The following is a 16410-nucleotide window of genomic DNA, read 5'->3' on the forward strand; positions in this document are numbered from 1 at the left end:
TTTAAAATTAAATATTTTCCTAAGTCTAAATATCAAAAAAATAAATTTAGCACATTTTTGTTTCTACATAAAACTTGTATTTAGGTTTTTCAACACAATAACAAGTATATTTATATTTATAAGACTGAAAATACAGAATGTCCGTCTGTAAAATCTAGTTTTGACATAAATTGGCTAAAACATTCTAACATACTAAAATGTTAGACATAGTGTCAAGAAATTCCGACCCGCACTCCTCATGATTCTAATAGTATATTTAAAGTAAATTATGTATGTTTGCATGGTATGAATAAGTATACATAAATATTTCTTGACGTAACAAGGAAAAAGTTTTCCAAAAATTTTCTGTTAGCACTCACTGTTTAATACAACTATTTTATGTAGTGTGTCCTTTGATCATTCTAAACTCGCTGTAAATTACTTATTTTTATTATAATTTCTACACATTTCTTGCTATTTTTTTTAGAAACACTCACCCACAAATTGATACATATTATTTGTATATAAACATTTTTTTATCTACCTTTGGGGATCGGTGTGAACAGAAGCTGCACTCGCACACAATGAAGATTTTTAAAGAAAATTATAAAAAAACTGTATGAAATATATTTAGCTTAAAAGATTTTCCAATGTATCCAAGCGAAAGTTTTCATATATTTTCCTACATCTTTCCTCCCTAGACTGCAAAACAAAATAAGACTTTATTTTTGAAAACATCGTGTATTTTCTGTTGTTGTTCATGCCAAATGCTGGGAATATCTCGGAGTTTAAAAAAAGGAAGAAAAAGTTCAAGATGTTTTTGTTTTGTGTACAAAAATGTTTACTCTTGCTTGGAAAAAAACTCCTAAACCAAATTTAAAAAAACAAAATGTGAAAATTCATATGCGGGCCAAGTGACAAGAGGTTCTTTTATCGGAATTTTGTTTGTTTTGTAGAAAATTTCTCAAGAGGGGTTGTTTAGTGTTTTTTTTCGAGTCGTTTGTTGCATTTTAGTTTAACGAATACAAATTGTTTGATCAAAGATTTAACAGCTTTTGCTTCGGCTTTTATTTCTGTGAGATGAAGTTGTTGATAGCACAATTTTAATTATGCCTCATTCAAGTATTTTCGTTATTTATTTAAAACTCAAAGAGTGAAACATGTAATTATTTTATTTACAGCTTTTGTATCTTTGCCCATTTGGTGCGAAAAAGGGGTACAGTAAGAAATATAACTCCGCTGATTGAATTCAGGCATATGTTAAAAAAGGGTGTTCCAAATTCAGCTATCTTTGAAGAAGGTAATAAAATGAACAAAACTAAATTGTATTTGATATATTGTGGACTTTCTTCGCAATTACATGACTGCCTTAGCTTACTTTGCAGTAGCGCATCCGGTCTATTTAATTTTGCAAAACCTTGTTTAACTTAATTTTACGATTAGCTTTGACGTTATTCTTTCTAAAGGCCTAATTAGTTTGTACGTTCCGTTCCGTTCCGAATCAGCTGTTTTGTTTTTAGCATAGGGAAATTTGTGTATGTCGTTAGTTTTTCTGTAACGTTGCCGTTCTGTTGCGGATGAATCTGTTGAAAACTGAATTTTGTCCGCAACCAGTGATGTTAACCGTACGGTAATTACCGTATTGTACGGTAATTTAGACCTCCGTACGGTAGGCAGGTAATTTCTACATTTGCACGGTAATTTTAAAAAGTTTAAATTTTTAGGAATTATATCCCAAAAGTAATATTTCCATAATGGGTCTACATATGATATACATACATATTTCTCATTAAAATAATCATAAAATTTTGAGGATGATGATAACCAACTACCGCTAGACAAAATACAATGTATATCTAGGCGGTAAAGTAATCGCAAGTTTTCCAGGAATGGATATTTCAACATACAAATTAGTATTAAAAACTGATTGCAAAATTTTTTTTGAATCAAATGCAATCAATTGTTCGATACCAATAATTCCATTAGTTTTGCATTTCCCAGAAGCAATACTTAATGAAATTGATAAGGAATTTATGCCTATAAGGCAAATAATAGATCTTGATTAAAATGGCATTCTGCTGTTTTACACACTTGGTCCTATATTCAAAACCCTCTATCTTTGATATTCACGAAAATTACTTCTTGATGGAAAAATGTTTAATAAAACAGCCCTCATCTATGGTGTGAATTTCTTACAAACTTATTGTTTTTTGCTGTTTTATTTGCATTTTTGCTATTTCTCTATGCTATACAATTAATTTTTTTCGAATGCAAAAGTCTCTATCTTTTCAAATAATTAATTTTCAAATTTTTGTTTGGAATTATTTCTTCTTGCAATTCATGTTTTCTTACTAATTTTTGAATGCTGAACATGAATTTTACATTTTTCAATCATTTAAAAAAATGAATTACCATGAAAATATTTTACCTTTTTGTTTATCGCAGGGACGTAACAATTATAAGATAAACGACAAAAAAATCATTTTTAACCATTTATATTGATGAATTTATAAAATGGTTATAACTAACCATTTTTATAAGATATATTTTATTTTGGTTATCGTAACCAATTAAATTAAGAAATATTTTTTTTTGGTTATAAGTAAGCATTATATCAACCAAAAAGATTTTTTAGTTTCAAATAACCATTATAACAAACAAAAAGTTTTTTTGGTTAGAAATAACCATTACAACAAATTTATTATTTGTTTTTGGTTATCATGTATGAAATCTATATATATAAAAATGGATGTTTGTATGTATGTGGGTATGTTCCGAATGAACTCAAAAACGACTGGACAGATTTTGATGAAATTTTCAGGGTATCTTCAGAAAATCCCACTAACACTATAAGGTCAGATTTTTGGTATTCGGTTTGTGGGCGGAGGGGTGTGTAAAAATCAAATTTTTACATTATACCGTTAATATATATAAAAATTGATGTTTGTATGTATGTTAGAGTGTCTCAAAAATTTTTTTTTTGGAAATTTCGGAACGCATGCCCTCTAATTTTTTTATATATATAAAACTATAGTTAAATATGAAATTTTGTCTTTCTATCATGATTGCAACCCGTGCCGACTTGCGATTTAGTTTTGTGGTGCATTTACAAGGGGAAAAAATGAAATTTTTTCAGTTTTTGTAAAAATTTTGCCATTAAATTATTACTTTTGCAATTTTATTTAAAAGAATCGATATGTGTACGTAATTGTCGTTCTAATAAGACATAAAGCACAAAAATTGGTTAAAAAATGTTAAAGTTATTCAAAAATCGCCAGGCCATTAACGTGTCTCAGGCCACTAGAACAAGAAACGTAGGAACAAAATAAACATATTTTGAGAAATATTAAAATAAGAGCTTATTTTTACTTAAAATATATCCATATTTACTTGTACATGAGTTTTTGTCTTCGTAGGATACCGTTAACCTATTCGCAGTTATTACCAAAAAAAATATTTTTTTTAATAGCAGTTTCAAAACTCCAATTTAAATTTTTTCAAAAATTTGTTAAACAAATTTCAGAATTTGTTGATCATCACTTGGGGATTTATTGTCAACATAATAGGGGATAAAAATGTGCGATTTAAATTTTGCGATTTTCGAGAAAAACTAATTTTTTGGCCATATTTTGGCGAATGAGCCGAATTTCCTTACTGTTATGATTTTTAAGTAAAAGCTATTCAGAATATTATAGTCCATGTAATTTTAAATATAGTATGAAAGTTTTACTAAAATCGGAAAACGTCAACCATTAAATCGAGAAATTTTTCAATATTTGGAATTTCTCATGGAAAAATTGCGAAATGTTATATATTTTTGAGCCGATTTTGATGAAACTTAAGAAAAATATAACATGAAGTCTAGTATTTACAATAACAGCAATAACAAAAATTAAAATTAACCCTTAATAGCACTTTATCGATAATATAATTTCGATGGCATAAAAATAAATGGTTAAAGTTAGAGTTTGCTTAAAAAAGTGTCTAATTTTAAAGTGTTTTTTATCTTATGTTGTATTTTAGCCGTTATCTTAAATAAATCACGTTAAAAACTGACAGATGGTATAAATGAAATTAAAATAATTTAATTCTTTTAAAATGCAAAATCCTCTATCTTTTCATTTTTATATACACATTGAATATTTGGAGAAGAAAAACCCTCTAGCATACCGAATTTTAATAACTCAAGTAATACGCGAGTTATACATACACATTGAATATTTTGAGAAGAAAAACCCTCTATCTATCATAAAGTCCCCAATAATGCAAAATTTTAAAAACCAATTATATTTGAGATTCAGTAGTTGCTTTAAAATAATAATTGTAGCATACCGAATTTTAATAACTCAAGTAATACGCGAAAAAAATAGTTTTTTGGCTTTCCTGAAAAGTTGTGTTTTTTAAGATAGAGAGTTTTGAATATAGGCCCTCGATATATTGATTTATAAAAATAAACCTGTTTCAATAAGAAAATATTATTATTTTTGTACAAAACTTTGGATACGGTAATTTTACCTAAAAAACGGTAATTTTTTTAGGGCTGTACGGTAATCGAAATTAAAAAGTTAACATCACTGTCCGCAACGTTAAGTGACAGCTAAAACAGCTGATATCATATACACACGAAAATGCTAACAATATGAAAGCAATGGTGCAAACGTTTTTGAAAGGAAAATATTTATTATTAACAAAAGAATAAAAAATATAATATTTTCAAAAAACATTGAAATTTAATAAAATAAATCAAGGACTTAATAGTTATAACTTTTATTCGATAAAAATTGCGAATAATTATTAATAATAAATTATTATTTCATTTATTAAGAATAATTATTATTTGCAATTCTTATTTTTAAAAATATTATAACTATTACTATTCGATAGATATATTATTAATTATTTTTAATAGTTATGAATACGAAATAACATCACTGTTATAACTCATTTTATATAATAAAGTTTAGTCACACAGTTTTTTTAATAAATGATGTTTAATTGCAGTTAAGTTTTTTAAATTGAAACAAAACATAAAAACATTGCTCTATTTAAAAAGAAATAACACTTGTTTACTTGAAAATTATTGTTAAAATCTATAATAAAAAGGGAACACCAAAATTACAACTGCTATCGCAACGAAACATGATATCAATGTTTTATGCACTTGAAAATTTCTTATACATAAATATTAAAATACTTTATATTGTCCCGTTACTTTAGTTTTATTGCAAATGCAAAGCCTATTATATGATCAATGAATACAAATCAGGTTATTCACCTAATGTATCCATCCACATGCATAATCTGCAAAAATAAAACAATTAATATCATGAAAATATTCAAAATAATTATTATCGTAAATAAAAATAATAAAAATCTTTACTAATAGTTATCTGTAAGAGAAATAAATATTTATTGATATAATAGTTATGAGCCAATGTAAAAAGATATTAATTGGATATAATAATTATGTTTAATAAATATTTATTTTCATTACACATAATAATTAAAACCAATTTTTATAAAATATTTCTTAAAATGGTAAATTTTTTGGTACCTGAAAAATGAACATAATTATTATTTAGGGTCCTTGAAATAAATATAAACTTCTTCTAATGTATGTAAACAAATTAGGTTAAATTAAATCATTAACAAACAATATATGTATATATTTATAAAAATGTTCACAATAATATGTTGACGGTCTAATACAAAAAACACTAAAAATAGTAACAAAATCACCAAGTTGGTTTTTTGGTTATTATTTTAAAAACAGCTGATACGATCTTACGGAAAAACTTACTACAATATAACAGCATTCAGAACGGCACAGGACAGAAACGTTACAGAACGCAAAGACTAAAGGCTCCATTAGTCTTTGCGTTCTGTAACGTTTCTGTTCTGTGCCGTTCTGAATGCTGTTATATTGTAGTTAGTTTTTCCGTAAGATCGTATCAGCTGTTTTTAAAATAATAACCAAAAAACCATCTTGGTGATTTTGTTACTATTTTTTAGTGTTTTTTGTATTTAGACCTTCAACATATTATTGTGAACATTTTTATAAATACATACATATATTTTTTGTTAATGATTTAATTTAAACTAATTTTTTTACATACATAGTACATACATTAAAAGAAATTTATATTTATTTTATTAAATTTCAATGTTTTTTTGAAAATATTATATTTTTTATTCATTTGTTAATAATAAATATTTCCCTTTCAAAAATGTTGGCACCACTGCTCTCATATTGTTGGCATTTTTGTGTATATATGATATCAGCTGTTTTAGCTGTCACTTAACGTTGCGGACAAAATTCTGTTTTCAACAGATTCATCCGCAACAGAACGGCAACGTTACAGAAAAACTAACGACATACACAACTTTCCCTATGCTAAAAACAAAACAGCTGATTCGGAACGGAACGGAACGTACAAACTAACTAGGCCTTAATGGAGCCTTTAGCCTTATCAGCGTTACGTTTGATCTCCAGTATAGGCTAATTCACTCACTCTCCCCCTTACAGAAGACAGTATTAGTTTTTTTACTCTCCAAATAAATGTTATTTTTTACTCTATCCTCATTTGCGTCAGTACATCCATCTGCGTTACCGTTGGGCGACTTTGACCCTTTTTCAGCTACCGTGCCACTTTCTGTGTACCTTTCCTAAAATGAACTAAATCTGCCACTTTTTCAGATTTTTTACCTTTTTTGGTGTGTCCACAATTACAAAAATTTATTAAAATTTTTTAGTTTTTTTTTTAAAACTATCAACAAATTAAATACAAATTTTCAAAGCGAATCATCGCAAATAATATATCTCGTTTCTACATATGTAGAACAAAAGATATTGTATTAGAAATATTTAAAAAGTTTGTAAAATAAATATAGAAGAAATTGATTTTATATAATAATGATTCACACGTTAAAGAACTACTAAAAATATATATTGGACATGAGGCAGAAACGGAGATATGTTCTGTAAAGCTTTCGTGTAGTATTGATATAAAAAGCAATACATATATTAAATTTTTATCACAAACACTGCAAAGAAATAATTTCAAGAATTGAAATAAATAATAATGATCATTCAGTTTTAATTCATTCCAATAAGGAAATACAATTTTTTGAATTGATTTCGGTATACAATGATATGTATAATAAATGACCCAAAAACAAATTCGATATTACATATGAGGATATATGTGTTTAGAATTTATAATTTGGAAGAATTTAGGCACATACATACATAATAGGAAATTTCAAAAATCGGCTCAATAAAAATTTAAATTAATTATAAGTATTATTTTGCTACGTACGTAGTGCGTTCACTGAAAGAGTATTTTCAAAATTAACTTTAATGAAAAATAAATATGGTAAAGTCAATGCTTTCAGCACAAAATTTGTTGAATGAAGATTTGGAAAACTGGGTGCCAAGTGATACGCTTATCAAGAAGTGTTCGTATAATATAAAAAAAATAATTTTTAAGATTTTGTAAATAATATGATCAAAATTAAATATATCACAATTCCGAAAATTAAAAATACATTATATACAACTAGAGATGCTAAACGGGGAATCCCGTTCCCGAAAATCCCGGGGTTTTCGGTATTTCCAAATCCCGTTTTTCATAAATAAATAGGGGAAATTGTCATTTTTGTGTGACTTTTTCATTAATTTTGACATTCTACATGCCCGAATATCGCAAAGTGGTTAAGCTCAACTCCTACAATATAGTTAATAAAGGAAAACGGTAGTTTTGGTTTTCCTTGAGTGGGGCTCTAGAAAATCAATTCTTCAACTGTTTTTGTAAGTTATCAAACAAAACTCAATTTAAATCCTCTTCAAATGAAATTGATTTTATCTCAGATGAGGAGCTCGAACAAAATGAAAATATTTCGATTGCTAAAAGGCTAAAAGATATTATTAATAAATGTAAAAACCCCAAATAACAATAACGAAACCAAATTATAATGTAGATTTTCAACTTGCAAAAGAAAAAGATCATTCTATTTCTGAAGGAACAAGAGGAAAATACTTGCAGATTTGTTATAAGTATTTGCAAACGGGTTTGCCAATGTGAAAGATGGAATGTGAAAGATGTTTTTCGGCAACAGCATGTCGAAAGCAAAATTCGTTCCAGAATGGCAGATGAAACCATAGATGCAATAGTATTCTTAAGAAGCTATTTAAAATAAACACTATTTTTATACTAAAGACGGTTTTTCACCAGTATGTCGATTTTTTTTCACGAAAAATCGAATAGCAGAAACGCATTCTACGGAAAATTCTAAGAAGAAACCATAGGTCTAAAATCAAATCCTATTGCATTTCGTCTTTTATCCAATGATATTTCAGTATATATTTTTTTTTTAAATAGTTTTTTTTTATTGGATAAATGACGAAATGCGCAAGATAGGATTTGATTTTAGACCTATGGTTTCTTGGGGATAATTTCTTAGAATTTTGCGTAGTTAGTACATACCTAATGTACATACTAGAGGGCTGCACAAGCACATTAATTTTGTCGTCTATACTGAATGACCTGCTTCACTTCACTCGACAATACTCTATATCATATACACATTGAAAAATGAATTAGTACTGTGCACAACAAAAATAAAACGAATGTGAGTTTGTTATGTATACGATCGTATGCTACCATGCCCTGCCGCGTATATGTTTTACTTTTTCACTGCTATGATCAAGAATTGTTCGAATCATTCGAATTATTTTTGTTTTCATGAATGAATTTTTCTATGTATGCATTTCAATGTGTGTGAATGTGTGCGGCCTAACGTTCCCAGCAGCTCTAGGAGACAGTACCGAACTAGTGATTTTACCCATCATTTAGGGTGGGAGCTAGTTACTTCAATAGCCACGTGACTAGCCATTTTAACACGGGCATGTCCTAGGCAGGGGGTCAATTGTCTCTTTTTGATTACAATGGGTCTGTCTAATAGCTGGTCCAAAGTAGGCAACGCATTGGATTCACATACTGGTTACATAGCGTCAGTTACCTTGCTAGCTGTGTAACTGGTTACTTGATCAGCTACTTGACTAGTTATTTTAACACGTGCATGTCCTAAGCAGGGGGTCAATTGACCCTTTTTATTACAATGTGACTATCGAATAGCTAATCGGAAGTAGTCAACTTCATGCTATGTTACATGGGATACCAGCTACTTAAGCAAAAACAAAAATTAACTGCATGAGAATTATATCAACACAATTTGTATAAAACCAGTTTGTACGAATTACTCACAAAACGTTTAAAGTGACTACACTCTAGATTACTTAAAGACACTTAAGTGACAATTGTCTTCACGCTAGATTACTTGGGATGCATAAAGTAACCAATTGTCTTCTCTCTGCACTACAAAGTGCACATACGTGTCAAATGACCAAAATATATAAAATGGAGTCAGCCAACTGATAAGACATTTGTGACAATTACTGTCTTTAAGGGATACATTGACTACTTGCTTAACTGCTGGGTTCTTATAAGAACGTTAGGCCGCACATAGAGTGTCCAAAAAACCGGCAAATTTAAAAAACCGGTTTCCGGTTTAACCGAAAAAGTGTGTTTTTGAAAAAACCGGTTTTGATTTTTATCTTTTAAAAAAACCGATTATCCGGTTTCGGTTTTTGTCTTCAAAAAAACCGGTTAACCGGTTTATATTAAATTTTTATTCAATATGAAAAATACGCTAATTTAAAATTTTGGAATTCTTAATGCAATTGTCTTATATATTTTTCGAAATATTGCTAAATGCTACAATTTTCTATAAAATGAATCAATATTTTTAAAAATAGTATCAAAGTTTTTCAAAAATATGTTGAAATGAGCTTTTTAAAATATATTTCATTAAAACCGGCTAACCGTCTTACAAAAACCGGTTTTTCAAAAAACCGGAATGTTAAAGAAAACCGAAACCGGTCGAGTTTACAAAGATGAAAAAACAGGTTGACCGGTTTTCGGTTTCGGTTTTGGATACTCTAGCCGCACATTTATATATATCATTATGTTTGCACCCATACACACGAACATTTAATAATACAAAACACTTTGTGTGCACTGCTTCATTGTGACCTGAAATCATATACCATTAACTCGGTGCAGTGATGTTAACTTTTTAATTTCGATTACCGTACAGCCCTAAAAAAATTACCGTTTTTTAGGTAAAATTACCGTATCCAAAGTTTAGTACAAAAATAATAATATTTTCTTATTGAAACAGGTTTATTTTTATAATTCAATATATCGAGGGCCTATATTCAAAACTCTCTATCTTAAAAAACAACTTTTCAGGAAAGTCAAAAAACTGCGTATTACTTGAGTTATTAAAATTCGGTATGCTAGAGGGTTTTTCTTCTCCAAATATTCAATGTGTATATAAAAATGAAAAGATAGAGGATTTTGCATTTTAATAGAATTAAATCATTTTGTCGTGTATTACTTGAGTTATTAAAATTCGGTATGCTAGAGGGTTTTTCTTCTCCAAATATTCAATGTGTATATAAAAATGAAAAGATAGAGGATTTTGCATTTTAATAGAATTAAATTATTTTCATGATAATTCATTTTTTTAAATGATTGAAAAATGTAAAATTCATGTTCAGCATTCAAAAATTAGTAGGAAAACATGAATTGCAAGAAGAAATTATTCCAAAAAAATATTTGAAAATTATTTGAAAAGATAGAGGCTTTTGCATTCGGAAAAAAATAATTGTTTAACATAGAGAAATAACAAAAATGCAAATAAAACTGCAAAAGACAATAGGTTGTAAGAAATTCACACCATAGATGAGGGCTGTTTTACTGAACATTTTACTATCAAAAAGTAATTTTCGTGAATATCAAAGATAGTGGGTTTTGAATATAGGACCATGTTTGTAAAACAGCAAAATGCCATTTTTATCAACATCATTTATTTGCCTTATAATATAAATTCCGTATCTATTTATTTAAATTCATCCATTTCAAAAGCTTCTGGGAAATGCAAATCTAAAGGAATTATAGAAATATTGGTATCGAACAATTGGGGATTTATTACGATCAGTTTTTAATACTAATTTGTATGTTGAAATATCAATACTTGAAAGACTTGCGATTACTTTACCGCGTAGATATATTTTGTCTAGTGGTAGTTGGTTATCATCATCCTCAAAGTTTTATGATTATTTTAATGAGAAATATGTACATTAGAGTGACAGCCGATTTTTTTTTTTTAGATTTCAAAGAGTGCCGGGTGGAATATTGTGACATTAGGCCTAAATGTTAAGTGCTGAAAATTTGAGCCAAATCGGGCAACGATTTCTGGACGCGCATCGAGGTCAAAGTTCAGATATATGCAAAATTTTACTGTTAATATGGAATAAATAGGTGAAACTCGTTAACTTTCTGCATTGTTTTCTAGAAATGTGTAGATTTATTTATATTAATGAATATTACATTAAAAAAAAATTTTGGAAATTAACCCTGTATCTCCTTTGGTTCAAAATGACCCAAAAACTGTATTATCGCCAAAATTAGAGAAAAATGCAAATTTTTCAGTTTTTGAAAAAATTTTGCTACTAAATAAATACTTTTGCAATTGAATGCAAAAGAATCGAAATATGTACGTAATTATCGTTGTAATAAGATATAAATGACAAACTTTGATTAAAAAATTGTAAAGTTATTACAAATTCGCCAGACCATTAACGTGTTTCAGGCCAATTGAACAAAAAATTTAGGAAAAAAATTAAGATATTTCGAGAAAAATTAAAATAAAAGCTCATTTTTACTTAAAATATGTCCATATTTACTTGTATATGAGTTTTTGTCTTCGTAGGATACCGTTAACCTATTCGCAGGTAAGGCCAAAAAAAATAATTTTTTTTAACGTCTGTTTCAAAACTCCATTTTCAATTTTTTAAAAATTTTGTTAAACAAATTTTAGATTTTTTCGATCATCACATTGGGGTTTATTGAGATCAAAATAGGGAATAAAAATATGAAAAAATTATGTCAATACCTCTTACAGTTTTTCCGTACCTGCGATTTAAATTTTGCGTTTTTCAAGAAAAACTAATTGTTTGTCCATATTTAGGCGAATGAGTCCAATTTCCATACTGTTATAAATTTTAAGTAAAACCTATTCACAATATTATAGTCCTTATAATTTTAAATATGTTCTGAAAGTTTTACTAAAATCGGAAAACGATAACCTTTAAATCGTGAAGGTCAAAGGTCAAATTTTTCAATATTTGGAATTTCTAATGAAAAGATAGCGAAATGTTATATATTTTTGTGCCGATTTTAATGCAACTTAAGGAAAATATAACATAAAGTCCAGAATTTAAAATAACAGCACAAAAATGGAAATTAACCCTTAGCAGCACTTGGGGTTCAAATTACCCTCAACTTTTAAAATCACGAAAAACACAACCATTTTGACCCCAAGTCCTCTTAAAGGTTAAAATCCATTTTTGCACTGTTGTTGTAAATGCTAGACACCAATATATATTTTCCTCAAGTTTCATGAAAATCGGCCCAAATATATATCACATTTCGCTATCTCTCCATGAAAAATTCCAAATATTGAAAAATTTGACCTTTGACCTTCACGATTCAAAGGTTATCGTTTTCCGATTTTAGTAAAACTTTCAGAACATATTTAAAATTACAAGGACTATAATATTATGAATAGGTTTTACTTAAAATTTATAACAGTAAGGAAATTGGACTCATTCGCCTAAATATGGACAAAAAATTAGTTTTTCTTGAAAAACGCAAAATTTAAATCGCAGGTACGGAAAAACTGTAAGAGGTATTGACATAATTTTTTCATATTTTTATTCCCTATTTTGATCTCAATAAACCCCAATGTGATGATCGAAAAAATCTGAAATTTGTTTAACAAAATTTTTAAAAATTTGAAAATGGAGTTTTGAAACAGCCGTTAAAAAAAATTATTTTTTTTGGCCTTACCTGCGAATAGGTTAACGGTATCCTACGAAGACAAAAACTTATATACAAGTAAATATAGACATATTTTAAGTAAAAATGAGCTTTTATTTTAATTTTTCTCGAAATATCTTAATTTTATTCCTAAATTTTTTGTTCAATTGGCCTGAAACACGTTAATGGTCTGGCGAATTTGTAATAACATTGAAATTTTTTAATCAAATTTATTCATTTATATCTCATTACAACGATAATTACGTACATATTTCGATTCTTTTACATTCAATTGCAAAAGTATTTATTTAGTAGCAAAATTTTTTCAAAAACTGAAAAATTTGCATTTTTCTCTAATTTTGGCGATAATACAGTTTTTGGGTCATTTTGAACCAAAGGAGATACAGGGCTAATTTCCAAAAAAAAATTTTTTATGTAATATTCATTAATATAAATAAATCTACACATTTCTAGAAAACAATGCAGAAAGTTAACGAGTTTCACCTATTTATTCCATATTAACAGTAAAATTTTGCATATATCTGAACTTTGACCTCGATGCGCGTCCAGAAATCGTTGCCCGATTTGGCTCAAATTTTCAGCACTTAACATTTAGGCCTAGTGTCACAATATTCCACCCGGCACTCTTCAAAATTTTAACAAAAATTTTTTTCCATACAACTGATTGTCACTCTAATGTACATTATATGTAGACACATTATGGAAATATAACGTTTGGGATATAATTTTTAAAAAATTAAACTTTTTAAAATTACCGTACAAATGTAGAAATTACCTGCCTACCGTACGGAGGTCTAAATTACCGTACGGTTAACATCACTGACTCGGTGTATATTTACTCTCATTGTCATATACTGTCTCTCATTCTATACTCTGTTGTTTTGTTCTGTCGTTGGTTGTTATTGTTCCTCATTCACACTCATTCGTTTACCGAGCTGAAGAAAACAAACTTTTTAACAAACTTTTTTCATTTTTAGCAAACTTTTTTCAGAGTTGTATAAAAAGGTAGTATTTTGTATATATGGGTGAGCACGTGTCATTAAAATGTAAATAAAACCATGGCAAAAATATTGCTTTATTTGTGGACTCATCACAGAGTTATTTTAAACGATATTTTAAAATAAAAAACGGAAATGAATAACTGCAAATCTATAGAATCAGATTTCATGGTTGTCACTTGCGCCATTTCATTCGACAACATATTATTCAAATTTAAATTTAATCATCTACATTGTTGCTTCGTAGCAGACTTTTGCTCCTCAAAACGAAAATATTCGTTGAGCACCAATATGGAAAAAAGTTCTGAATAGAGGACGAAAATACCTATTTACTGGTGTATCAATCATTTTTCCAAGTGCTTTCACTCAGAAGTGATAGGTCAGCAAACTTTTGAAAAATAAGTAAATTTTGTTTTTTTTTTCCTAAAAATTAAAATATTCGTTGAGCACCATTATGGAAATGAGTTCCGAATAGGGGACAGAAATACCTATTTATTGATGTATTGAACACTTTTCCAAGTACTTTCAGTCAGAAGTTATAGGTCAGCAAACTTTTGAAAAGTAGAAAAATAAGTAAAAAGTTTTTTCGTTCTAACACATAAAATATTCGTTGAGCACGTACGAATATCATTCACACTCATTCGTTTACCGAGCTGAAGAAAACAAACTTTTTAACAAACTTTTTTCATTTTTAGCAAACTTTTTTCAGAGTTGTATAAAAAGGTAGTATTTTGTATATATGGGTGAGCACGTGTCATTAAAATGTAAATAAAACCATGGCAAAAATATTGCTTTATTTGTGGACTCATCACAGAGTTATTTTAAACGATATTTTAAAATAAAAAACGGAAATGAATAACTGCAAATCTATAGAATCAGATTTCATGGTTGTCACTTGCGCCATTTCATTCGACAACATATTATTCAAATTTAAATTTAATCATCTACATTGTTGCTTCGTAGCAGACTTTTGCTCCTCAAAACGAAAATATTCGTTGAGCACCAATATGGAAAAAAGTTCTGAATAGAGGACGAAAATACCTATTTACTGGTGTATCAATCATTTTTCCAAGTGCTTTCACTCAGAAGTGATAGGTCAGCAAACTTTTGAAAAATAAGTAAATTTTGTTTTTTTTTTCCTAAAAATTAAAATATTCGTTGAGCACCATTATGGAAATGAGTTCCGAATAGGGGACAGAAATACCTATTTATTGATGTATTGAACACTTTTCCAAGTACTTTCAGTCAGAAGTTATAGGTCAGCAAACTTTTGAAAAGTAGAAAAATAAGTAAAAAGTTTTTTCGTTCTAACACATAAAATATTCGTTGAGCACGAATATGGAAATGAGTTCTGCATAGGGGACAAAAATACCTATTTAATGAGGTATTGAACATTTTTCTAAGTACTTTCAATCAGAAGTTATCACTTTCTAAACATTGAAAAAATCTAATGTGATTATGTGTGTGCACACATGTATAAGCATAGCGGCAAACCGTATATAAAAAATGTAAACAAAAAATTAACAAAATATAGCATTATTCATTTAATCACCAACAGGTCGTTCTAGGAGCTATTTTAATTTTAAAAACAGGAATTAATTACTGGATGATCCTAGTATCAGATTTCGTGGTTGTCACTTGCGCCATTTTAGTACACCACGTGTTATTCAAATTTCAATTTAATCATCTACATTGTTGCTTCGTAGCAGACTTTTGCTGCTATATATTTTTTAGAACGAAAAAACTTTTTACTTATTTTTCTACTTTTCAAAAGTTTGCTGACCTATAACTTCTGACTGAAAGTACTTGGAAAAGTGTTCAATACATCAATAAATAGGTATTTCTGTCCCCTATTCGGAACTCATTTCCATAATGGTGCTCAACGAATATTTTAATTTTTAGGAAAAAAAAACAAAATTTACTTATTTTTTTATTTTTCAAAAGTTTGCTGACCTATCACTTCTGAGTGAAAGCACTTGGAAAAATGATTGATACACCAGTAAATAGGTATTTTCGTCCTATATTCAGAAATTATTTCCATATTGGTGCTCAACGAATATTTTATGTGTTAGAACGAAAAAACTTTTTACTTATTTTTCTACTTTTCAAAAGTTTGCTGACCTATAACTTCTGACTGAAAGTACTTGGAAAAGTGTTCAATACATCAATAAATAGGTATTTCTGTCCCCTATTCGGAACTCATTTCCATAATGGTGCTCAATGAATATTTTAATTTTTAGGAAAAAAAAACAAAATTTACTTATTTTTTTATTTTTCAAAAGTTTGCTGACCTATCACTTCTGAGTGAAAGCACTTGGAAAAATGATTGATACACCAGTAAATAGGTATTTTCGTCCTATATTCAGAAATTATTTCCATATTGGTGCTCAACGAATATTTTCGTTTTTAGGAGCAAAAGTCTGCTACGAAGCAACAATGTAGATGATTAAATTGAAATTTGAATA

The sequence above is a fragment of the Calliphora vicina genome, unplaced genomic scaffold, assembly GCF_958450345.1.
Source record: "Calliphora vicina unplaced genomic scaffold, idCalVici1.1 scaffold_73, whole genome shotgun sequence".
Classification (NCBI taxonomy): Eukaryota; Metazoa; Arthropoda; class Insecta; order Diptera; family Calliphoridae; genus Calliphora; species Calliphora vicina.